General features: G+C 41.1%; 1 protein-coding gene across 2 annotated transcripts in view; it reads left to right on the top strand.

Moving 5' to 3' along the window:
• Nucleotides 1-27,777, top strand: part of macrod2 (mono-ADP ribosylhydrolase 2) — a 916,639-nt gene that overhangs the window by 328,658 nt on the left and 560,204 nt on the right. The gene's annotated exons all lie outside the window — the stretch shown is intronic.

Genomic DNA, 27,777 nt, shown 5'->3' with positions numbered 1-27,777 from the left:
AAAAGCCCTAAAATACAGTATGTGAATGAACGTTAAGTTGGAAATTCCTGCTCTTAACGCTATTCAGAAAGTACTGTCAAATTAACGTGAACCAAATTGATAAAAAAAAAAGCATGGGCATACATCCAGGAAACTCAGATCTGTGACAAAGACAAAGTAGTTCGAGCGAAATAACCATCTGTGCCTACTGTTCTTGAGCATGCAGCATTTATCTGCAATATGTGACTAGAAGTTACAAAGTTTTCAGAGCAGTAAGTAATGTATGCTGAGTTGGGGGAGTACAGAGGAATAGGCCATCTGCCTTTCTTCCTCACACCATCCCACCACTCAATATTCACCAACATTAGAGCATCAAATGCCAGATTACAAAAAGCAATCACAAAGACGAATGGAACGTTTGCCTTTATCTCAATGGGATTGGAATTCAGAACTGAGTGAAGTGATATTGCAGTTGCAGAGAGCCTTGGGCAGATCCCAGCTGGAGTACTGTAATCGGGTTTGGACACTACGGATAGGATTTTCACCATGAGCTTCGGAACCCCGCTGTCAGGATCAAATGGAGGCCAGAATCCCGCTCTGTGTGGGGAAACTGTCACCCGGCTGTGATTTTCCCCGAATTGGCCAGTTAATCGCCAGGGGACAGGCTTGCTGTCCAGTTGAGGGCAGCGAGTGGGCTCTTGCGGCTCGGGGACCAACAGGAGGCCCTCCAGCACTGAAGAAGCAAGGCTGCCTTTTCAGGTAATGAGAGAGAGGGTGTCCTGAGATAATGGCGTGCCCTCTCCAACGTTTTAAACTTAAATTAAAAAGTGGCCTCAGCAGCCAAGCCACCATTGTGGAGCGGGGAACCCTCGACATGGTGGCCTGCAGCTGCAGTTGAAGGCAGGGAGGGCCTCTAAGCCTGCCTGGAGCATTGGCCCCCCAGCACCCGCCCCCCCACCGGTCTGCTGCAGGGAGGCTACCACCAGGCAGTTACAGTGTCCCCTGATGCCTCCGGAGACCTGGAGGTCTTTATAGGCCTTTTAACTACCTGAATCAACTACCTGCCACGTGGGCAGGTGACCTTGCTGCCCACTACCCCAGTTCACCCCTCCCCCATTCTGTCTCCGAGGAACTGGCATGAAATTCCACGCCCGCCCCCATCAGGGCCTAAAACTTCATCCCTATACCTTGGTAAGGGTATAAGAACAACTTTGCTCGAATTATACTTGGGCTTAAATGGTTAAATTATGAGGACTTGTCACAAAATGTGGCTTGTTATTCTCTTGGGTTTAGAACAGGGTTGTCCAACCCTTTTGCGTGGCGGGGCCACATTACAATTTTGTCTTGTATGGGGGCTGGTGAGAGAATTTCAGAAAGATAAAGGCATTAAACATTTATCTTACTATTAATCAAAACAACAACAAAAGTGCATTTTGGTCAAAAAGCTTTAAATGAGAAATTTCTTGACTTACTTTCTTATCACTTTGTTGGACACTGATTTAGTGAGATACCTGGCATTTTTTTTCTTGCACAAGTAGTCAATGTTTGCCTTTCCCTCTCTCTGTCTTTCTCTCTCCCTGTGTTCCCCCCCCTCTCTATGTTGCCCGCCGCCCCCCCCCCCGCCATGTTGTCATCGCGCTCTCTGTCCAGAACCAGAGGGCATAAACTTGACGTTCCAGCTGGGCCACTTAGGAGTGAAATGAAGAAGCACTTCTTCACCCAGGTCGTTGTGGAAATCTAGAGCTCTTCCCCCAAAATGCTGTAGATGCTGGGTCAGTAGAAACTTTCATGACTAAGATCAAAACTTTTGGCAATGTTAGGACATCAAGAGTATTACCCCAGTGCTCTTGTCCTACTTTGGCTCCTGACCAAGCAACATCTGGATTTTAAAATTGCCATCCATGTTTTCAAATCCCTCCATGGCCTTGCCCCTCACTATCTCTGTAATCTCCTCCAACCCTCCAAGTTCTCTGAACTTCTCTAATTCTGGCCTCTTACAGATCCCTGATTTTAATCGTTCCACCATTGGTGACTGTGCCTTCAACTGCCTGGGTCCTGAGCTCTGGAATTCCCTCCCGAAACCGCTCTGCCTCTCATTTCTCCTTTAAGTTGTTTCTTAGAACCTACCTCGTGGACTAAGCTTTTGTCCCAGTATCTCCTTATGTGACTCGGTGTCATATTTCGTCTGATAATCACTCCTGTGTAGTGCCTTGGCAAGTTTTACTGCATTAAAATTGTGGTGTTGCAGGACTGGGATCCAGTCAGTGAGCATAGGGGTGATTGGTGAAACTGGACTTGGTGCGAGTTCGTATTATGGCAGCAAAGGTTTCTCTTTTTTGTCCCTATTAAAGTAACTTTAACTGACACTTTGGTCAGAAGGGTGGGTAGGAATGATTAATACGGGCCTAGGCTTAATGTATGATGCTACATTTAGCTTGTTGCGGTTGTCCTATATTAAACTAACACAAATAAAATGAACTTTAAAAAAAAATTATGCCAACAGCCATTAAAAGCATCAGCCCCTGGCTTTCCAGAGGTATCATGGTATGAACATATGAACTCGGAGCAGGAGTAGGTCACTCGGCCCCTCGAGCCTGTCCACCATTCAGTAAGTTCATGGCTGAATTGATTACTCCATATTTCCACCTACCCCAATAACCTTTCACCCCCTTGCTTATCAAGAATCTATCTATCTCTGTCTTAAAAATATTCAAAGACTCTGCTTCCACCGCCTTTTGATGAAGAGAATTCCGAAGACTCACGACCCTCAGAGAAAAAATTTCTCCTCATCTCTGTCTTAAATGGGCGACCCCTTATTTTTAAACAGTGACCCCTAGTTCGAGATTCTCCCACAAGGGGAAACATCCTTTCCACATTCACCCTGTCAAGACCCCTCAGGATCTTATATGTTTCAATCAAGTCGCCTCTTAGTCTTCTGAATTCCAGCAGAAACAAAATTAGCCTGTCCAATCTTTCCTTGTAAGACAGCCTGCCCATTCCAGGTATTAGTCTAGTAAACCTTCTCTGTATTGCCTCCAATGCATTTACATCCTTCCTCAAATAAGGAGACCAATACTGTACACAGTACTCCAGATGTGGTCTCACCAATGCCCTGTATAGCTGAAGCATAACCTTCCTACTTTTGTATTCAATTCCCCTTGTGATAAATGACAGCATTCTATTAGCTTTCCTAATTACGTGCTGTACCTGCTTGCTAACCTTTTGCGATTCATTTTTTAGACTAGAGATACAGCACTGAAACAGGCCCTTCGGCCCACCGAGTCTGTGCCGAACATCAACCACCCATTTATACTAATCCTACACTAATCCCATATTCCTACCAAACATCCCCACCTTTTTTTTTTATATTTCCCTACCACCTACCTATACTAGTGACAATTTATAATGGCCAATTTACCTATCAACATGCAAGTCTTTTGGCTTGTGGGAGGAAACCGGAGCACCCGGAGAAAACCCACGCAGACACAGGGAGAACTTGCAAACTCCACACAGGCAGTACCCGGAATCGAACCCGGGTCCCTGGAGCTGTGAGGCTGCGGTGCTAACCACTGCGCCACTGTGCCGCCCTAATGCACGAGGACACTTAGATCCTTCTGTATCTTCCAGCTCTACAATCTCTCACCATTTAGATAATATGCTTTTTTATTCTTCCTGCCAAAGTGGACCATTTCACACTTTCCCACATTATACTCCATTTTTGCCAGGTCTTTGCCCACTCACTTAACCTATCTATATCCCTTTGTAACCCCCTTAATTCCTCTTCACAAGATACTTTCCTACCTTTCTTTGTGTCATCAGCAAATTTAGCCTTCAGTCCCTTCATCTAAGTCATTTATATAAATTGTAAAAAGTTGAGGCCCCAGCACAGATCCCTGTGGCACACCACTTGTTGCATCTTGCCAATCAGAAAATGACCCATTTATGCCTACTCTCTGTTTCCTGTTAGCTAGCTAATCTTATATCCATGCCAATATGTTATCCCCTACACCATGAGCTTTTATTTTCTACAATAACCTTTGATGTGGCACCTTATCAAATGCCTCTGGAAATCTAAGTACAATACATCCACCGGTTCCCCTTTATCCACAGCACATGTAACTCCCTCAAAGAACGCCAATAAATTGGTTAAACATGATTTCCCTTTCACAAAACCATGTTGACTTTGTTGGATTACCTTGAATTTTTTTAATTCCCTGCGATAACGTCTTTAATAATAGCTTCTAACATTTTCGCTAAGACAGATGTTAAGCCAACTGGCCTGTAGTTTCCTGATTTCTGTCTCTCTCCCTTTTTGAATAAAGGAGTTACACTCGCTATTTTCCAATCAAATGGAATCTTCCCCGAATCTAGGGAATTTTGGAAAATTAGAACTAACGCATCAACTATCTCACTAGCCACTTCTTTTAACACCCTAGGATTAAGTCCAACAGGACCCGGGGACATGTCAGCCCATAGCTCCAACAATTTGTTCAGTACCACTTCCCTGGTGACTGTAATTTTCTTGAGTTCCTCCCTCCCTTCCATTTCCTGACCTACAGCTAACTCTGGGATGTTACTTGTATTCTCTGTGGTGAAGACTGATGCAAAATACTTGTTCAATTCTTCTGCCATCTCCTTATTATACGTTATTTTGTCCCCAGACTTATTTTCTATAGGACCAACGCTTGCTTTGTGAACTCTTTTATAAATATATAGAAACTCTTATCTGTCTTTATATTTCTAGCTAGCTTTCTCTTGTACTCTAATTTTACCTTCCTTATCAATCTTTTAGTCATTCCTTGGTGTTTTTTATATTCTGTCCAATCTTCTGACCCGCCTCCCATGTTTGCACAATTATAGGCTTTTTCTTTAAATTTGATACTATCTTTAACTGTTTTAGTTAAACACAGATGGCAGGTCCCATCCTTGGAATTTTTCTTTCTTGTTGAAATGTATCTATTCTGTGTACTCTGAAATATCCCCTTAAATGCCTGCCACTGCATCTCTACTGACCTATCCCTTAACCTAATTTGCCAGTTCACTTTAGCTAGCTCTGCTTTCATGCCCTCATAATTGCTGTTATTTAAGTTTAAAGTACTAGTCTTAGACCCACTCTTCATTTCCTCAAACTGAATGTAAAATTCAATCATATGATCGCTGATACCTCGGGACCCTTAACTATGAGGTCATTAATTAATCCTATCTCTTTGCACAATACCAGGTCTAGTGTAACCTGCTCTCTGGTTGGCTCTAGAATGTATTGTTCCAAGAAATTATCCGGAAGACATTCCATGTACTCCTCATTGGGCTACCTCTGCCCATCTGATTTTTGAATGTTGACATTGCATTGTATCTGGAACATTATTTACTTAGCACTCCATAAGCACAAAGAAAACCTGATTTTTCTATGTCATAACCATAACAGTTGCAATATTTTTGTCATAAAGCGGCGATATCTAATAACATAACAGCTCATTTCAACATTACTGTAGTAAAGACTTAATTGGGTTCAGTTTATTACTTGGTCTCTTAGTTCAGCATCTGGTTAAGAGAATGAGACTGCAGCTCACCTCAGTTTGTATAGCAGCATAACGGGTACTATATTGTACATTTATATTTTAGCCTGTGATACTAGTAGAAAGGTTAATGACTCAAAGCTATTAACATCTCACTCTGTGATGTACTGGTTACGTTTCTGTCTGCGATGTGTTGGTTTTGGCTTCAAAATTGTCGTCCTTTAGCTCTTCATAATTTTCTTTGTTCTGGCTCATCAGAAGCAGATGCCAAGCGGAGAGGTTTAGGGAGAGAATTTCATATCTGAGAGCCCAGGCACCTGAAGGTATGGTCACCAGTGGCAGAGAGTTGGGAATTGGGGGTGCATGTGGGAGAGGATGGACTAGGTGCAGCCTCTAATTTCATTTTAACTCCTTCCCCATAGGAAAATACAATTTTCAAAGTTTTGTACCTTTTTTGACTTTCAGAGCGAGAATTGAAATTGCAGGAATGAAATCCTGTCCCGCTACTTTGTGGCATAGAATCTGGAACAACTTTGCACCGTAATGTTGCCTTTATTATTTTATATTTCGATATGCCGCTTATTTTACGATACTGCCTCCAAACTGCTTTGTTTGTACTGCAGTGCAGATTCAACATCAGTAGAACAAGTGGGCCCATAAAACCGCAGAAAACATGAGTCATAGGTGTGCATCGTGGTGCAAAATTGCAAAAGTGGCTTTGTCGATCTTCCCCACTGGGGGTCCCTGGCAAAGCTGGCCTTTATTACCCATCCTTAGTTTCCCTTGAGTAGTTTGTGGTAGTGTTACCTTCTTGAACTGCTGTAGTCCTATAATGAAGATACTCCCATAGTGCTGTGAGGTGGGGAGTTGCAGGATTTTGACCCAGTTACAGTGAAGGAATGGCTGATATAGCTCCAAGTCAGGATGGTGTGTGACTTGGAGGGGAACTCTGAGTTAATGGTGTTCCCATGCACCTGCTACCCTTACCCTAGGTGTTGGGGGTCGCAGCTTTGCGAGATGCAGCTGGAGAAGTCGAGGCCAATTGTCATGAAAGTGCCTGCATGAGCAGTCTATGTCCTCACTCTAGCCAAAATGGTGGAACAATTGCTGAGGCCACATACAACAATTATTTATCTTTGCCACCTGAGCCAATGTTCTCCCAAAGATTCCTTTGGTGCATGCAAGAGTGATTGTCTGTTTACTTCACAGCGTTACCTCTGGTAGCTTGACCACAGTGTCAGAGGCAATTTGGAAGGTGAATGAGATGCAAGGAAGTGGTATTCTTGCATCGTGCATATAGGCCTGTGTCAGAATGAGGTGACTTTTTTTTGTTATATAATTGTACTTTGTGTGAATGCCCATTATAATGCTTCTTTCTTGTCAGCTAACTGTTCTAGGTAATTATAGTCCAACCTTTCACATATCAAGGTTACCTATTTCTGCTCAACTTGGCCATTCTCTCTGAGCAAAGGCAAGTGGTGAAAATGAACTCTCTGATGTTCTAAGTTCTTTAAAATGGAATAAGTTACCTCATTGTAGGAGGCTTCTTGATTTCAGAATTTTAAATGACCAATAGCATGACTGTGCACGTGCCTTTGTTATCAAAATTATCTCTTATTCTATATTTACACCATGCATAGAATTCCAGCAGTAGTTTACTTCTGACACCTGTTGTAGCTGGAGCTATTTTTATCCCGAACCAGCACTCATAAATTCATAATTTGTGATTGGTGATAAATCAACACTACTGTGGAAGACGAGCTTAAGTGGCTTGTGATAGGTAGGTGATTGTGATTGTAAAATTCTGAGCTAAGAATCTAGAGGCAGAAATATTTGTAGGCTGGGCGGGGCCGTCCAGCATGGAGAGCTGTAACAAAAGCATTACTAAAGGCTAGATTCACAAAAACTGCTAACTGCTCAACAAATTGACTTAGCACTCAATTTGCACCATCCCTGGAAACATCCAGTGTTCTTCAGTTTTTATTTCTCTCTCCGATAGTATTCTGTCCCATTGAATATGTGGATAATTGTGAATTCCCCTATGGTTGAACTTCTGGTATTTTTACATGCTTCCCTAATCTGCCAAACCATTTTACCAACCTCTCCTTTTGTCCTGTCTAAGAGCTCTATATTAAAAAGAAACAACAGTAACAGTTGCCTTCTTTATTTTCCTTACCCTCAATCCATATTGTTTCACCTATATCGCCAAGGTACTTATCATGCCTTTTCTTTGAATGCAATATCTCTTAACCATATTTTGACTCCTCTGCCTGCTTTTATTGTGCCTGACCCTTCTGAAAGCTCCATAACTTGATATTCTGTCAATACCCTGGTTTATCTCGGTCTCTCTTGTTCCATACATAAATTTCCAATTCTCGTGAGGTGACGCAATCTGTGTGATCTGCTTGGATTAGGGCGGTATGACTCAAATCTGGAAGCCACTGCAAAAAGATAAAGCAACTGGCATTCCATCAAGCCACATTCAAAAGCACAATCAGCCAGAATTTATTCGTATGTCCCTTGCATTTGTTTACCTCTTCATTTTCTTGCTGCCATTTCTGTTTTCCCCATAAGTCTTGTCTGTGAAATCTTTCCTTTGGCCTGCTCCCCAGTGCAACCAGGGCTGGGAGCAGAGGGGTGTTTTTTGTGTGTGTGTGTGTTGCTTAAGATCATGTTCCTTCATCTCCCTTCCACTTTAATTTCAAAGGAATTACTGAAGGTTTCTTTCTTTCTTTCTTTGGCCTCTTTGTCTCGAGAGACAATGGGTAAGCGCCTGGAGGTGGTCAGTAGTTTGTGGAGCAGCGCCTGGAGTGGCTATAAAGGCCAATACTAGAGTGACAGACCCTTCCACAGGTGCTGCAGATAAAATTGGTTGGCAGGGCTGTTTCGCAGTTGGCTCTCCCCTTGCGCTTCTGTCTTTTTTCCTGCCAGCTGCTAGGTCTCTTCGACTTGCCACACTTTAGCCCTGCCTTTATGGCTGCCCGCCAGCTCTGGCAACTGACTCCCACGACTTGTGATCAATGTCACAGGACTTCATGTCGTGTTTGCAGACGTCTTTAAAGCGGAGACATGGACGGCCGGTGGGTCTGATACCAGTGACAAGCTCGCTGTACAATGTGTCCTTGGGGATCCTGTCATCTTCCATGAGACTCACATGGCCAAGCCATCTCAAGCGGGTGTGTAGCTGGGGATGTTGGCCGCCTCGAGGACTTCTGTGTTGGAGATACGGTCTTGCCACCTGATCCCAAGGATTCTCCGGAGGCAGCAAAGATGGAATGAATTGAGACGTCGCTCTTGGCTGACATACGTTGTCCAGGCCTCGCTGCCGTAGAGCAAGGTACTGAGGACACAGGCTTGAAACTGAAGGTTTATGATCAAAATAAATGAGTGTTTGTATAAATTCCATTGATTCTCTGCTCATTCTACAAGGCGCTTACATAGAGAATCAATAGAACTTTTGCTGTGCAGTCTATCTGGCAAGAGCAAGCCACTTGGCTCCCCTCCAGGTAACAAGCTGACACAAGAGCACACCTTATTTTTCCCCCTTGTTTACTCATTTTCAATTTGTCTGTTAACGGGATGATCTTGTGAGGTGAAACAATCTGTGGTCTGCTTCTGTTGAAGTGATGTGATGCTCATCTGGAAACCGCTACAAAAAGGGAAACGAAATTGGCATTCTGTCAACCTGAGTTCAAAACGACGACCAAGCAGAATTTATCAGTTTATTTAGGTAAACCCAGAAAAGGTAATTAATCACTCCAAAGTTAATGTGTGTGCTGCCCTCATTATAATGCTGTTTCTAAAGCATGCAGTTCTGTAGTTTTGGACAGGCTAGATTTGAAGAGATGCCAATCCTTTGGGGATCTTTTGAAAGTCTTAACTATCCAAATTTATCCTAAAATGCAGCTACGATACTAGGAAATGTTGCAATAATTTGAGCTACACTCCTTGCTACTTTCCCAGTGTGGTAGCAAAGTCCAACTAGGGTTAAAAAGAAAGTGCTAGTGCAAACAATTCCCAGTTTTCAGGAATAAAATCTGCTCCTCCCAGAATCAGTCTCCTGAAAAAACTAATTCCTGAGCGAGATTGGTTTACATTAGTGTCTCGAGAGTAGCATTACTGTGATGGAAATGAGCGAGTACTTCTAGTCTCGCCCTCTGGCAACCGAACACCAGGTTCTTCTGAGGACCAGGAATGTCGGAACTCCTGAAGTAGGGAGCCTCTGGTCCTGCACCCTCTCGTTCAAGGCAAGCAAAGGCTCTATGTCCATCATGGATACTCCAACATTAGGGCAGAACCTGGACCTGCTACAGTCTGGAATGCACTGTCTGAAAGGGCTGAGAAAGCAGATTTACCAGTAACTTTCAAAAGTTAATTGGATAAATATTTGAAGGTGAAATGTTTACTGGGCTATGGGGAAAGAGTGTTGGGTAGTGGAACTAGTCGAATGGCTCTACCAAAGAGCTGGCACAGGCACAGTGGGCTGAATAGGCTCCTTTTGTGCTCATCATTCTATGAATATATGACCTAGCGTATTTCACTCCTGGCTTAATAACTGCAACCTCCACACACCCCTCAACACAAACAATGACACTGATTCATCCAGATTTCTTGCTATCATTATGAAACTCAGCTAAGCAATATGCGGTCATACCGAAAAATCCTATACTCTGTCAGCAATTAAATAGCACATTTTCTATGCTGTAACCTTGCTGGGAATATATGAATTGAAAATGACTTAACAGAATGATGGCGTGTGGTGAGTGGGATACAAAAGATCCTGTAACCTTGCATTACATTCTCCATCTCTCAAGGTCATTCAAAGTGAAATGCTTTTTTGCATCCCACCCAGAAACATGAAGTACCCTTTATCTGTTTGCTGGCATCCTTCAAGGCTTGTGAATACATTGTTGGTATTTTGTTTAAACCATGTCTTGGTGAGCAACCTTAAGCAGATTGCATTGGTGATTGTATCACAAGCATTATAATGTTGTAACAACTATACGCTTAGGAATTTTAAAGCTCTTTGGAACAACTGTTAGCAAGTGTAATAAGGCATTTATGTATTGATTTTCAAAAATAATTTAGGAAGGAGAAATTCGGAGAGTTTTTTTTTCTCAGGATGTTGATGTCACTGGCAAGGCTGGCATTTATTGCCCATCCTTAGTTGGCCTGAGAAGTTAGTGGTGGGCCATCTTGTTGAACCAGAAGTTGTTTGATCCAACTGAGTGTTTTGCTAGGCCGCTTCAGAGGGCCAGTAGGAGCTTACCGCGTCGGTGGGACTGGAATCACACTTAGGCCCAGATTGGGTAAGGATGACACTTTTCCTTTCCAAAAGATGCCAGTTAAGTTTGTATGATGCCCTCATGGTCACTTCACTGATGATAATATTTCTATTTTTGGATGTTTTTATATTTACAATTATTTTTTATGAAGCCCCTGCACATTACACAGTGTTTTCAGGAGGTATGGACTGATGCATTAAGGTTCTTGGTAATGTTGCCTGTGTTGCGAGCAGTGTAGGTTTCAGACTGAAGTCATTCATTTAATCTTGGTCTTTAGGTCCAACATGTCAGGAAATGGAGGAAGTCTAGTAGATGAGCTTCTCTTTTTGCTATGAGTTATGGATTGAAATGTTTAGAGTAACAATAATGTCTGAAATAAAGTGAATGGTTGCTATTTGAACACCATCTCGACTGCAGTTTCTCACTTTGTCCCCATCTGTGTTGGTGTAATGGCCTCTCATGCCTTCCAACATCAATTTCTGCTTGGGGATTAAGTTTTCTTTATCGAAGAGATGGCATTTCCTGGAATTCATGTCATTATGTACACGTTGGAGTATACTTAACAGTAGCAAGGACATTTTATACCAACGCTCTTGAACAGCTGATGTTTTTTGTGTCAATTACCAACAGCTGCATACCAGTGCAATTAATCGCTTCACCTCATGGTGTATGAATTTAAGACAGACTCAACTCACCCAACACCCCCCAAAGTATTAATTTGCATATTTTGGAGTACACTTGTGTCAATCAATTCAGCCAGTTTTTATCTGAGTATGTTTCACTGCTTTAAGGTAAAAGCTCATCTAGGATTTTGGTTGGAAGAGACTAATAACCTGCAGTAAATTGCAGTCAGATATTGGATTACAGATTATTCTGCTAAAAAAGGTATCATTGCAATTAAGAGCTCTTTAGTGCTTCAGAGGTACAAGTGTACAGCCTATTATTGATAGGATTGCCAGTATTAGATGCAAGCATTTTTCAAACACTGGTTCTGATGGACCAGATAACTGTGTTGTGACTGATCCTGGCAAAGCATATTGATCTGCCCTGTCATTAGATTTACTCAGACTGATGGCCGCTGATCGCACAGATTAGCACTTAACAGAGGCCTTCAGTATTGGTTTTAAGTTGAATGTGCGGTATTATTAGTTTTCATCGAGGCATACACGTGCACAATTCAGGAAGATGAAAATACAATGCACACAACAGATTTTTTTTAAAAATTGCTTTCTTTTAATATACAAGCAATTGGATAGCTCTTCTACAGAACCAGGACAGGCATGAGAGGTAGAATTACCTCGTTCTGTGCTGTATCATTCTACGAAATCTCCTGGAGCATTTTTTATGAATAATCATATTTTCCATTCTGGCAAGGAGATGGGGATGCACGACTGCACTTGTAAAAGATGCATGGCTACATCCCCAGTCAAAGAATTTGGAAAGACCGCAAAGAAGGTCAATTGATTTTTGCTTGGTTCCTGGAAAATACTTACCAACTACAATTACGTAAATTAATCCCTGCATGAAGGAGCAGATCTGTACTGTCCATCTGTTTAGGCTGTGATGTTTCCTGCCATAGGCCTGAAAATGTCTAAAACTTTGGGATATGGGAAATTTAGTTCCAGGAAAGCTTTTTGATAAAACAACTCCACTTGTACCCAATTCCACATAAATAGAAAGTTACGACCAACTGAGAAGAGTTGAGGCAGATGTTGACTGTATTCTAAGTGTCAGGTGCTGAACTAACTGGGATTATTCCTGACTGTGTTTTTCCCATTGTACTTAACTTTAGTCTGGATCTTGTATGTTTCTGAAGGGAGTTAGGGAGGGACCCAAGTAACCTAAAGTTTGTATAACCTAGTTGTATGTGATCTCATTTCTTAGTATGGTGTAACATTCGAGCTTCACTGTTTTAGTTCCATTGTTTGTATATGCAGTGTTATGAAGCCAAATCAATTATCAACATCTGTAAACCCGATTTTTCTCTACGAAACTAGATGTTAACTTGCCCTTTTGTCACAACATCTAACCATGCCCCCTTGACAGTCAATGGCATTACCATCGCTGAATCCCCCACCATCAACATCCTGGAGATTACCATTGACCGGAAACTTAACTGGGTCAACCACATAAATACCATGGCTACAAGTGCAGGTCAGAGGCTGGGAATCCTGCTGTGAGTAACCCATCTCCTGACTCCCCAAATCCTGTCCACCATCTACAAGGCACGAGTCAGGAGTGTGATAGAATACTCCCCACTTGCCTGGATGGGTGCAGCTCTAACAACACTCAAGAAGCTCGACATCATCCAGGACAAAGCAGCCTACTTGATCGGCATTCCATCCATCACCTTAAACATTCCTCTACCACCGATGCACAATGGCAGCAGTGTGTACCATCTACAAGATGCACTGCAGCAACCCACTAAGGCTCCTTCGACAGCACCTTCCAAACTAGCAACCTTACCACCTAGAAAGAAAAGGGCAGCAGATGCATGTGAACACCACCACCTGCAAGTTCCCCACCAAGTCACACACCATCTTGACTTGGAAATATATCACCGTTCCTTCAGTGTTGCAAAGTCAAAATCCTGGAACTGTGTGTGTAATTTTACACCCGTTTTGAACTGGCATAAACTGCAGGAAATTCTTATCTATGGCTTTTTAACATTGGATGCAGAGTCATTATAATGAGTCAAGATGTGTTTGGCACAGGGTTTGATGGAGGCGGAAAAGATGGAGAGTATCCAGAGCATAGTCTAAGTACATTCCTGTCTGCATTTCCTTGATCTCTTGTGCCGGGCATTTGCTTTCTGTCCCGATTACATGTGTCCCTGGGCACAAATACACAGCAAATTCCAACCCCCTATATTTAAGAACGTGGAGCTATATCTATTTTTAGGATTAGATACAGCAAAATAAGTTTCTTTTAATAACTATAATTAGTAAGAATGCATGCAATTTCACACACTCAGCAATGCATTTCTTTGGAGTGTCTCCCAGTTGTTGTCTGGGTATTTTCGCCCAGTCATACACAAGAGTTCAATCAATACATATGTAGCTTCAGTGGACGCTGGTGGTTGGTGTTTGGAAAAGTACTGACCCAGAACTTGTCTATGGAACTTCCAATTCCTCTGCTTTGAGTTTAAGAAGAAAAATACTAAAAGAAATTCCCCAAACCACTGCAGGAAAAGAATGAGAAGAAATGATGCAAGTGGCAAAATTACTGAGAAAACTGTCCACTGATCTAATGTGCACTTCACAACCTTGCATATTTATCAGACTAAGTGGGAAGATAAAACTTGTGTTAAGAAATGTTGTGGATGTTGTGATTGCAGCATAAGTTTCTTCCTTGGTTTGAGTTATTGAAGATAGTTGTTATAAGTATTGAATTTCCTTGACCTCACGATGGTGGATTATCAGTTTATTGTTCTAAGCTAAAAATGTAATGACATTTTTTTTTACCACAAACATCACTAAAATTGCCCAGTCGATTTGAAACAATTTGGGTGAAAAATAATGTTTGCTATTCCACCAAATTTTCACCTTACAGACGAGATTTCTGTGTCAGACCACAGAATTGTAAATACATATGGACTGAAAAGTATTGTTTCGGACAATCCCTAGGCGTGTATTGAATTTACAGCAAACAAACAGGCCCTTCAGCCCAACTGGTCTGTGTCGGTCTTTTTATGTTCCTCACAAGCCTCCTTCCACTTTCATCAAAGTCAGTCTCCATTTTGCATATCGATGCTAACAATTTTATTTCCAGCCATGAGCATGAATGCAAAAAGAACCAAATATATGTTAAATATCGAAACAAAAAATTGATTTGTTTTACGTTTTGATAACCAGTCACTTTTTGTATCATAGGCTCTCAAGTTAGGATGATTTTGTTTGTTTTGTTCATAGAATACCTGATAAAAGAACAAAAAGTTCTTTCATGTCGTATCCATTGAATAATTAGCCAGCAGAATTGGAATATGTCTGTTCCCACACATCGATATTGACCTACATCCAGGGTTTTGTCAAGACTGGATTAATTTCTGGCTGATTTACTGATTCTGGTCAGAATGAATCTAGTTTATCGTACCCTTGAGCAGAATGTTTCTTGCTATTTCTGGCACAAAAGATTAGATTACGATACGTGGGCCTATTATTGATCGGTAATAGTGGCGACCTCATAGATCTAGATGCTTTAGGTGTATCATGCGCTATTATTTATGATTACTGCCTCAGCCAGGTTCCTCACACTGCGAAATCCACAATTGATTTTCTTTCTGATACCTGGATTAGGTTGGTTTAATTGTACTAGCCAATGCATGTCCTGTTCACCCATCACCCCCTTGTTTGCTGACCTGCACTGTTTCTCGGTCTGGCACCCCCTCAATTTTAAAAATTCTCATCCTCCTTTTCAACTTGCTCCATGGCTTCACCTCCTCCCTATCTATGTAACCTTCTTCAGCTCTGCAACCCTCTGAGGTCTCTCAGCTTTTCCAGTTCTGCTCTCTTGCACATCCTGATTTTAATTGCTGCACTGTTAGCGGGGGGGCCAGGCCTTCAGTTGCCTGGGCTCTTGAGTTCTGAATTCTTTCCCTAAACCCCTCCACCTCGCTTTCCTCCTTTAAGATGCTCCTTAAAAACTTACCTCTTTGACCAAGCTTTTGGTCTTCTGCCCTAATATCTCCTTATGTGGCTCAGTGTCAAATTTTCTTTGATAATCGCTCCTGTGAAGTGCCTTGGGACATTTTACTAAATTAATGCCTTAATATAAATGGCATATTATTACCCTTCTGGTACAGTGCAAAGTGGGATTAACAGCTGCCAAGACCCATGTTATTTTCCTAGTTATGAATCACTCTCATGTGCCTAAAGACCAGGCACAGAGCTCTGCTCCCGAATGGTAAATTTTTAATATTTTGCAAATGCAGTCAGGACTGTCTGTTTTCTCCAAAGTGTTGAAAGTGACTATTTTTGAGAGGTTCAACAGCACCCCGATCACTTTTTAAACCTGCTTGATATCACATTGGATCTCAGCTCCTCACAGCATGAAGTCCGAGTAGGATAAGAGCGTCTCATTGAGGGCATCTTTCATTTGAGTTTTAAAGCCAGACTGGGACCTGCTTAAGGAGTTGTATAGTTGCTAATCAAACATACCTTACAATGATGCAAAAAGCAGCTTTATAAAGCCACTCTTCTCTAGCTGATCATGTCAAACATTTCAATCTCTTCACTTGAGTCTTGCAGAGCTGTCTGCTTCGGGCCCTCAAGTTGGCAACTTGGTGTTGGCTTTGCACCCTCGTTATTCTGTGAAAGAACTTGGTGTGAAAAGCATTCACCTTCATTGCAACTGTCCGTTTCTCAGCTTCAGACAATCGTAGGGGGATGGTGGTTGTGTTGGAAATCTTTGTGCTGTGATGTTTGTTGTTCGAAGTTTCAGGATGATGAATTTTCTAATTCTTCTAGTGTTGTTTATCCAGCTTCCTAGTTAGGAGAAAAGTTTCATGTTTCTCCAGTCCATGGCCCCAAGGTGAATACTGCAGTTGTTTTTGTTCTCCCCTGATAGCATTACCACTTTGGACTGAAAGACACCACTTCTATCGTTACCTGAAACAGCTGACATTTTTTTAGGTATTAGTTGTCTCTGACAGTTACTAGTTTATCCAAAACTTTGCTGACCACGTTCTGAAATAAAAACAGAAAATGCTGGAAATACTCAGGTCTGGCAGCATCTGTGGTGAGAGAAACAGAGTTAACGTTTCCTTCCCTAAAGCTCTCCACCTTTGTAGCTCCCTTTCCTCCTTTAAGAATCTCCTTAAATTAAATTTCTCTCCCTAAACGTCTCCAATTCTCTACCTCTTTTTCACCTTTGAAGACACTGTTAAAAACCTAACTCTTTGACAAATCCTTTGGTCATCTGTCCCAATATCGTCCTTATGTGGCTTGGTGCCAAATTTTGTTACTGCTCCTGTGAAGCACCTTGGGACGTTTTATTCTGTTAAAGGTGCTACATAAATTAAAGTTGTTCTTTGTTCTATTTTGCACCAGTGTGCATCCATTTTCATAAACTACTCTGAACAAATGACAATAGTATTGATGACTATCTTATTTGTTGGATCTTTGTCTTGATGAGAAATCAATATGATGGTTTATTAACTTTGACCATTCATTTGTACATGCTAGTAGCAATGTCTCTGATTCAACGCGTTGAGTTAGGATTACTCAAACAGATGGTCCGTCTCTGTTGTTTTAAAGCCAGCAAAACTTACTAATGGTAAGGTTGATTCAGGTATTTTTCACTGCAGAAGTTTGGGACGTGCTATTTTTCAATCCAGTCTGGTTTGTGAACCCCGCTGTGCTTTTAATCATTCACAGACCTTTTAATATGCTTTTTTGTGATTGCAAGTAGATGTAAAAGTTAACTGTAGTTTTATAAGTTGGATGAATAAAAATTGCAACAACACCTTCCTCATGCGAAATTGCTTGAGTTGGCTATTGGAACTATATTAGTAGATGAAAAGTCCATTACCATCAGATGCATTGGCATGTGAGGAAGATTAAAGTTCACGGGCTTTTGTGATCAATATTTTGGTTTAGTTTAATTGGTATTGAACAAAATGTCACGTGACATGACTATTGGTAATACAGTTGTACCAAGACCCACATTTCTGGACATGGAGCCACTGTAAGTTGGAGCTCCAACATTTTGCTCTAATTCCGAGTAGGAGACGACAGATTGGAACTATTCGACTCTTTTCCTAATCTGAACCACGCCATCGCATTAGATGGGGATACTCTTGTACTCCACTGTTTTATGCCTCCTCGTAGCAGGTTAAGAGTTCATTATGATGTGGGCGCAGGGTGGCCTTTGGCCCTTGCTGTTGGCAAGTTCGCGTGATCCATTTGGGTCCAAAGCATAAAACAAAGATGACGATTTGATTGCATTGAAGCATAAATACTTCAGAAAAGAACAAAAGTAAATATTTACAACCTTGCACCAATTCCAGATTTTGATCAGATGCTCCTTAAAACCCAATCACCTGCCCTATAATATCTCCTTATGTAGCTTGATGTCAAATTTTGTTCGATAATCTCTCTTGTGAAGCTCCTTGGGATGTTTTACTCAGTTAAAGGCATTATATAAAGGAAAGTTTGTTGTTATGGGAGGAAATTAGTAGCTGACGATAGCAATGGGTTAAGGATTAACATGAATACGTGAGTCTGTCGGTGATTTATTGATCAGTTTGAAGCTGGCAGAAGCACATTTTTAAGATATAATATTCAGAGCTCTGCTTGTACCAAAAGTCATTTACAGACTCGAAGCAACCCATTTTCTGACCTTTGTGAAATCATTGCTAACAAGAAGCTAACCAAGGGAGATCTTGAAGAATGTTGCTTGGAGAAAACATTGCTTTTTTACCAAGTAGAGAAATAAATATAAATCCTCCAACTTAGTAACAAGGCTCCATTTAATAATAATTTGTAACTACACCTGTATGTTGACATTTCTGTGGTTTGCTTTGGTTGGGCCTTCCTTTTGTTCAAGATCCTGCCTTTAGAGAAAAACAATTTCATGCTACAGATTGTAGGCATCCGATGCAAAGCTTTTATTAAAGCTTATCTTGAGCTGATAAGCCGAGACCCATGTATTTTAATCCATATAGTTAATTTTCAAGTTGAGATGAAAAAGGCGCAAAGACAAAATCAATCAAGTGAAGTACAGGTATTTAAATGTATTTTATCTTTGTTCAGGTCACCAAAGGAATGCCTACATTTATGGAAGTTGCAAAACCAAGGCTATTGACTCTCAGAATTTGTTCTTCTGTATTTGGAATCTGAAGTTAAAAGTTAAATTTTTCAAGGTTTATGATGCTTTGCAAATATTTGAGTACTCAATCTGGTATAATTTATTATACGGCTTCAAAGTGTTGCGTAGGGAGGAGCCTAGTGTTTACTTTGTACAAAGTTATAATGTGCAGGGTTGCTTCATGAGCTTATTGGTGTTTTTATTCTAGTTAAAGATATAGTGGCTGAGCTCAAAGTTTTTGTAGATTGTACCTGAATGAAGTGAAATTAAGCCATATGATTCAGAGGACCTATACTAATTTATTTTTTAAAGTGCAAAATATTGATCTGCAGTTGTAGCCAATGTTTACTTTGTGGAATATGATCATTGCTTTTAAAAGAAGAGCTTAAACACCATTTTACCCAATGTTTGACACAATGGCAAAAAAAAACATTGAAGTGTTTGGTGGGAACTTAATTCCAGCATTATTTTGTTATGTTAGGAGCAGATTAGCTTTGACTTGCCAGAAGTAAAGTGGTAAGTCCTTTGATGCGGATTCTTAGATCCTTTGGTCTGAAATGTTGAAACTGTAAATACCACTTGTCAATATTTTCGTCCCTGGAAAAATAGAAAATCTTAAGATGAGGGTAGTTTATCTTCGTGTGACTGGGCAATTTGAAAGGACTGCAAAGACAGCACTATTTTAGGGAAAGAAATGTGATGAAAAGATTTGAGTCAAATGACCGCACCTGGCTGCAGTCAGGGCGTGTTAAGTGGAAATCATTGATAATGTTTGCGTAGTGGCTTATCGTGTTGAAAGGTCATAAAGTGTTTGACAGATGATGGTGCAGTGTTTTGGAGAAGCAATGTCATGCAAGTTCAGTCTGGGTGGACGCAATCAAACTGTTCCCAGTTTTTGCTGGGCCACTGTTAGGAAACTGAATGGGGACTATGTGCTTCCCTCATTGACAGGGAAGGAGGACTTGGGGAGAATTATTCCAGACCACTCGGTGGCTGGTGCAGCATGACATTGCCAGGTAGCTCACAGGACTTTCTCAAGTGAAGAAGGCCCTTTGGCCAATTTGATCTCATGCTTTCCAGAATAAAAACACTACCCAAGCTATCTTGACATGCATGCTTCAGCAGGGCTGTGCAGTCTTGTGAAGCAGTGAGCCAAATGCTTTTGGCATGACCTTGGAGTGCGTCATGTCTGATGATAACGCTTTGAGTCAGGCTGACAAACAATAATTCCGTACAATACCTTTTTTTAAACAAAACTTTTGCACATTCGTTGAAAAATCACTCCTGCGCTCTTGTCAGTTCCATGTGCAGAAACATTAGCTTTGTATTTACATCAATGCATGCCAACTTTGCAAGATCTTGTATTCATGCTGCCAGCTTTGGTGAGGACAACCAAAGGACATGCTGCAGATGTTCTAGTTTGAGTCTTGCGTGGAAGTAGGAATTCTACAGGGTCATGAGTGAAAATGTTTGTCCACGCACATTTGTGCTGTCAAATAGCGACCGCATGCACTGACATGACAATGCCGATTTTCAACCTCCTGATCAGCGTAAGTATTTAAAAAGGAGGTAGATAGATTTTTGAAATATTGAGGAGTTGAGGGCTATGAGGAGCTGGCACGAAAGAGGAGTTGAGGTCTGGGACAGATCAGCCATGATCTTATTGAATGTCGAGGCAGGCTTGAGGGGCCGAATAGCCTACTCCTGCTCCTATTTCTTATGTTCTAGCTGGTACTTTGAGAAGGCCTACGCACCCAACGTATTGAAAGTTATCTTCAGCCGGTCATTGAATTGACGTTCAATCATTTCCATTCTAATGTCAGTGGGACAATCTCAACATTGCCAGTTGATGGGTTTCCAAACACCTCCAGTTCTGGCGATCTGTCGCAGAATGAAAGTAATTGCATTTCGGTAGCGTCTTTCATGACTTCAAGCCGTCCCAAATCACTCTACAACCAATGAAGTACTTTTGAAGTGTCATCGCCGTTGCAGTATGGGAAGCATGGCAGCTAACTTGCGCACAGCAAGCTCACACAAAGAGCAGTGCGATATTGAGCAGATAATCTGTTTTCATGATGTTTGAGGAATAAATATTCAACAGGACACTGAGGATAACACCCTTTTTTTTTCAAAATAGTGCCACTGTATCTTTTACATTCGCCTGAGAGGACAGATGGGACCTCAGTTTAATGTCTCATCCAAAAGACGCACCTCCGACAGAGCAGCTCTCCTCCAGTACTTCACTGGAGTTTCAGCACGGATTACGTACTCAGTAACCCGCAGTCTTCTGACTCAGAGGATGCTGCACCAATGCCTAGCCCGTATACGTCACTCTGGTACAGCAGGCCCTTGAATTGTGTATTTAACCCCTCAAATGTGTTTCGAAACTGCTGGAGGTACAAATCTCGTGTTAAAGATAACCAAGCAGGGGTAAAACTATGGCTTATGTCATGCCTAGCTACTGGTTGGCCACTCTGCCACAAGAACAACTTGGTGTACAGCACTATAGGGTACAATGCAGTGGTGGCTGATGAGTTGGGTAAACACCCCTAGAACATACATGATCACAATGTATGCAATGTTGCATGCCTCTCTAAGATAACAGGAGTACAAAAAACAGCAAAAACTGATATCTGACTCCAGACCCACAGCAGTGTGGTTGACTCTGAACTGCCCTCTGAAATGGTCTAGCAAGCCACTCAGTTGTATTCAAGAAGGCGGCTCACCGCCAGCCTCTTGAAGGCAATTAGGGATGGGAAATAAATGCTGTGAATGAAAGAGAAATGTTTTGATAATCTTCTAATGTGGTAGAGACGTTGGACTAAAGCTGCCACCATACACAAAGTGCCTAGAACATCCAGAGAGTGTCATCATTGACAGAAAGATTTGTCATTCAGACTGGCTGTTCTCTTCCTGCACTCTGATGTATCAAGACAAAAAAGCAAAAATGAAAACCCCCTTGGGAAAATCATTTTAGGCCAACTGAATTCAAATTTTCTCATATAAAACAGTGAATAGAAGGGGAGCCATCAACTCTTCAAATTTTCCTCAGGTTATTTTTCTGCAAGCAATAATAGTGTGCTATATTAAATATCACATATCAAAGTGGAGTCTTTATACTGTGTGATGATTCAGCAGCTGTTTTTTTTTAAAGTATTTATGTTGAGAACGCACACAACAATATGTTGTAAAGACAGGTTACAACTTCTGGAAGCACTCTATTATCTCGCCAAGCACAATACTTATTTAATCTCTTTGCTGTAGTTTTAACCTTCAAAAAAAACTCTTCTATTTTCTGTTATGTTAGCTGCCAGGTTTTTTCATATCCCACTTTTGGAAAGAAATAAATACTTGCATTTATTTAGCGCCTTTCACAACTTCAGGATGCCCCAAAGCACTTGATGGCCAATAAAGTACATTTTAAAGTGTAGTCACTGTTATAATGTCAGAAATGCAGGAGCTGATTCGCGCACAGCAAGCTCCCACAAACAACAATGTGATGATGACCAGATAATCTGCTTTTATGATGTTGATTGAGGGATAATTATTGGCGGGAACTCCCCTGCACTACTTCGAAATAGCGGATCTGAGAGGGCAGAAGGGGGCCTCGGTTTGCCATTTCATTCAAAAGACGGCACCTCTGGCAGTGCAGCACTCCCTCAGTACTGCACTGGAGTGAGCCCAGATTTTTGTGCCCAAGTCTCGAGAGTGGGACTTGAACCCACAGCCTTCAGACTCCAAGGCAAGGGAATGCTACCCATTGAGCCGCAGCTGACTCACAATCCTTTTTAATCCTAATTTTTCATAATCAACTTTTAATCTTTCTGATCCAGTTTTCTTGAATATTGTTCAGCTGAATTTTATCATATGCCTCCCTTTTAAATTTCCATTTAATTTTAATCTCTGTCTTTACATGTTCTTTGTTGTACCTTCCTTTCATTGTCAGCAGTATATTTATGTTGTACTCTAGCTCATTCTTAAAAATTTCCCACTGCTGATCTGTTTGACCACTTTAGTAATTTTCTGCCCAGTTAAGATCCCTTTTTAACTCATTGAACCTTGCCCTTTTTTGGTCCTGCACCCTTATCTTTAACACTTCATTATCCCTTTCTATACTTATGTTCCACCATCTCATAGTGACTATTTTCCAATTGTTTTTTTAAATTCTCCTTTCAGTTATTCACTCCATTGATTTTCCAGAACCAGATCAAACAATGCTTTTTTTTTATTGGACTAGAAACATATTGATCTAGCAAGTCGGTCAAGATGCATTCTGCGAAACATTCCCCACTTTGTCTGCATGTACTATTTTATCCCATCTACATTGAGATAGCTGAAATAACATATTATTGTTGCCCTGCTGTTGTTGAAAATCTCTTTGAACAGTCTGCTCATCTCCACCACTGTCTCATCTCCGCTATTTGATAATCTGTAATTCACACCAAAAATTGTGCTATTTCCATCCCTATTTCTTAAGTCTGTCCGTTTTGATTCCGATTCTATCTGAGTTTAACCTCTTGGGCATCTTTACAATCTAATACTGTGATAGAATTCTTTACTAACTCTGCCTCCCCATCTGCTTGTCCCCCCTTCCCTATCTCTGCAAAAAGTGCTACCGTGGGACTATTCAGTTTCCGATCCTGTTGAAATCTAAGGAATGTGTGCCCTTCAGTGTATAATATATATGAGCTGCTTCCTTATTGTATGTAAAGGTTTGCATATGTAACCGTTGCATTTATTTATCAGTCTAATTTGATAAAGAAACCACTGTTTTGTTTGCCAGAACCAATCAAAATGCACTTCACTCTCCTTTGGGAGAAAGAAACTACTTTCTAAACTCTTTTTCTGAAGATGTGTCCTCTTCCCCAATTCTACTCCGTAACTGTCTCTCTGCAACAGTAATCTCTAACTCATCTTGAGGAGCACCATGAGAGATTTGCTCTTTTATTTATGGTGACCTTCATCAGAATTTAATTTAAAAAAAATTCTAATATTTTATGCATGATGATACTCATATGAATGACATGCTCACTAGCAGCTATTCAATGAAGAATACTCTGGCTGTTTAATGAGTTTCTTGCAATACCTCATTCGTGGAATATTTGCAGCATACTACAGCTCCCCATTCATTTCATTTCATTTCATCTATATTTCATCTGTTTATTCACCCAGTGCCATTCCTCTTATTCCTGACTCATTCTGGGATACAGTTCCATAACCACTGGTAGATCTGTCTCTATCAGCAGCAGGAAGTTTGGCTGATTTATTTTTGGCACCCACTCTTGTCCAGCTGAATCCAGATAACTTGGGATCTCGCTGTTGTATCGGGGCCAGTGTTTTCACTAATTGAATTGTTCGGATTGTTTTATTTGCAACAACAGCTTGCATTTATATAGCGCTGTTAATGTCATAAAATGTCTCAAGACAAAATTAGACACCGAGCCACATAAGGAGATATGAAGGCAGATGACCAGAAGCTTGCGCAAAGCGGTAGATTTTAAGAAGCATCTTAAAGGAGGAAAGAGAGACGGAGAGGTTTAGTGAGGGAATTTCGGGCCTCGGCAACTGCAAATACAGCCACCAGCGGCAGAGCCACTAAAATCGGGGACGTTAACGAGGCAGAATTAAAGGAGCGCAGATATCTCGAAGCGTTGTGGGACTGGGGGAGGTTGCAGAGATAGAGGGGCAAGGCCATGGAGGAATTTGAAAACGAGGATGAGAATTTTTAAAGTGGAGGTGCTGCTTAAAGGGGGGCGCAATGCAGTTCGGCGAGCAGAGGGCTGATGGGTGAACGGAACTTGGTGCAACTAAGGATACGGGCAGCAAAGGTTTGGATGACCTCATGTTTATGGAGGCTAGAATGTGTGAGGCCAGCCACAAGTGTGTTAGAATGGTCAAATCCAGAGTCAAGGGTGAGGATTTCAGCAGCAGATGAGCTGAGGTAGGGGCGGATTCGGATGTTACAGAGGTGGAAATAGGTGGATTTGGTGATGGCGTGGATATGTTGTTGGAGCCTCATTTTGGAGTCAAATATGGCACTAAAGTTGGTCTGAGCAATTAAGGAACAAAAAAAAGTATTGACTTCAGCTAGTCCTTTTACTGTAGATTACCTCATTTGTGCATTACCAGCTCCCACTCCCAGTGATCCAGTACTTCCTGTTATCATAGTATCAGATCCAGTAATATCAATATTATTGTTTCACTGCCATTGAAAAGGATATAGGTAGTAATTTTGAAAAGAGATTGAGAATTTCTGACAGAAAATTGAGATGCTGATAAAATGTGGGTAGATGGTGCCTTGCAGTTGTTTCTTGTTGCACAAATGTTAGACAAGTAAAGTATCAGTATTAATGGAGAGCTTAAGTTTTCTTTCTGTCTGATACGGGAAGTGTTAACAGCTGGTGCCTCTTCAGTTACTAACACTTCTGACGTTTATGCGGGTTGCTCTGATTGCAGTCTGAACCCTCTCCACTCCTGTAATCTGTGGCCTGTCTCCAATCACATTCTTTACACGAAATGAAAACTCTTGGGTTAAGAGAAATGAAAGCTAGTGTGATGGTGCATTTGAGCTGTGGGAACACGATCGGAAATGCACCAAATTCACTACGTAGACGGTCTGACTTGCAATGAATGTATTAGGTGACATTGCATAGGACCAGGAAACCATACCGTGTAATTGCAGAGACCTCACTCCTAAGGTTACCAATGCTTTTGGATATCAGACGGTGCCCTGTTTGTTTATCTGGATAGAACACGGGGGCAGGGGCGCATTAGCTGTGGGGAGCAAGAGGTTAATGCAGAAAATATTCTGTTCATTAGTACCACATTACAGCAGACAGTTCCAAAGTTCCATCTGGCACTTTTTCAAGTGTGACTATATTTAGCATCTCCTACAAATCTGGACTATGCAAATGTATTATAAAGTCAATATGATCATCTGTAAATGGGATCATGTTAGCTTATTTATTTAAAAAAAAAACACATTATTCCAAGAAAAAACACATCAGATTTTGGTATTTCCCAACCACCTTTGGTGATGGAGTTATATTTGATTTAATTATTAAAACACTGCTGCAAGTCCATTTTTCTGTGTTGTTTGCACTTTCAAACTTTCCACCACTTCTCCTAATATCCCACCAGGCTTATGAGGCCTGAGTCCAGAGGCCTCGGACAAATATAGGCCTCCCACCAGGGACCTTGTACAAAACAACGCCCTCGCTAAAATTAAGCAGTTTCATTTCAGCATATTCTGTTATGATTTGCTTTATTATTAATGCAGAAGGTAAACATTCTATGGGCCTATTTCTTCTTGCATGCTTGCATTTTGATGTATCAGTGTGAATTGTTCGGAGGGCGCCGAGAATTTGTAATCAAGCTCTGCTGGTTTTGAATGCTGCAAAGGTTCTTGTAAATTAACCTCTGATTTTTCTAATCTGCAAGTAAGTGTCCCTAGACTGGATTTGAACTATGTTGTTTAATGGGCTTCATCGAATTCTCAAATGTTAACTGTACAGCAGCAAGCAGTTTACCGTATCTAAACTGTGGTTGCGTTTTTCTCCACTCGAGTCACTAATCCCAGTTTCCTGCTTGCTCCCATACTCTTGGTTTAACATTGGAAAATTCTCATCCTTATTAAATACTTATGGTCTCACCTACTCACTATCTCTGCAACCTTCTCCAGCCCTACAACCCTCTGAGATCTCTGTGCTCCTCCAATTCTGGCCTCTTGAGCATCCCTGATTTAATCGTTCTACCATTGGTGTCCTTGCCTTCAGCTTCCAAGGTCTGGAATTGCCTCCCTAAACCTCTCTTCCTCTTTACTTCTCTCTCCTCCTTTAAGATGCTCCTTAAAACCTTTGAACAACCATTTGGTCATCTGTTGTAGTATCTCCTTAAGTGGCTCATTGTGACATTTTGTTTGACAATCGCTCCTCTAAAGCAGCATGGGATGTTTTACTATGTTAAAGGCGCTATATAAATGCAAGTTGTTCTTGCTTTGTCAAGAGGCTACTGTATTCCCTTTTAAAAGAATTTACGAATTTGGCTTTAACAATGCTTTATCTTAGATAATTTCACACTCAAGCCAATCGTTGTGTAAAACTAATCTTTCTAATCTCCTCTCATTCTTTTTGTGATTTTTAAAATCAGTGCTATCCTGTTACTTTTTTGGGATCAGTGCAAGCTGTATTAAAACCCTTGATAATTGTGAAGACCTCGATCAAGTCACCCCTTAACCTTGTTGGCTGTCATGGGGAAAAAACCCTAAATTCTCAAGTCTCTCTTCATTATTATAACCTCTTATTCCGAGTAACATCTCAGTGAATTTGTGCTGTGTGTTTTTCATTACTTTTATTTTCTTTTGTTATGAGATACACAAAGTTGCACACAGCCTCCCCCGCACCCCCCAATTATATTGGGTTTTTCTCTGGACTTTGACCTCTTTCAGGAGATTGCATGCCTGCGTGTGGGGTGGGGAGTGAGGAGGCATCACAACTGTGTGGGACTGGCTGGATGGGCCAGTTGATCTGTCCCTTTCTGACATTTTTCTCACAGCTTTTGCAATTCTTCTATAATCTCATCGTTCATTGAACACTACCTTTTCTTCCTTTTAGCCTATCTGTTTTTCTACATTCTTTAACAATCCTCATTGCAATTACCATCGCCACCTAATGTTCAGTATCATCAACAAATTATGATATTGCTCCATTTCCCAAGTCCGAATCATTTATTATGTATACACTAAATCTAAGAGTATTACTTATACAGACCCTGTGGAAAACACTCAGTACATTTCCATGCCTGTAAACTTCAAGAAATAATTCGAGGGACAATAACAAGGTGTAGGTTACCGGGCCTCCAATGGTTAGATTATGCGGTGAGATTATACAAAGTAGGCTGTATTCCCTGGGATATAGAAAGTTAAGGGATGATTTAATTGAGGTTTCTAAGACTTTGGAAGGAATTGATAAGGTTGACAGAGAGAGACGTGTTCTGTTGGTGGGGGAGCCTAGAACATGGCCTTAAGATCAAAGCCAGACCGTTCAGAGTGGAAGTTAGGAAACACCTTTTTATGCCATGGGTGATAGAAGTATAGAACTCTCCTACAAAAAGCATTTGGATGCTATCTCAATTAATAGTTTTAAATCTGAGATCAATAAAATTTTGTTAGACAAGCGTATAACAGGATATGG

The sequence above is a fragment of the Heterodontus francisci genome, chromosome 13 (genome assembly GCF_036365525.1).
Source record: "Heterodontus francisci isolate sHetFra1 chromosome 13, sHetFra1.hap1, whole genome shotgun sequence".
Lineage (NCBI taxonomy): Eukaryota > Metazoa > Chordata > Chondrichthyes > Heterodontiformes > Heterodontidae > Heterodontus > Heterodontus francisci.
This window is presented reverse-complemented; position numbering and strand designations above follow the sequence as displayed.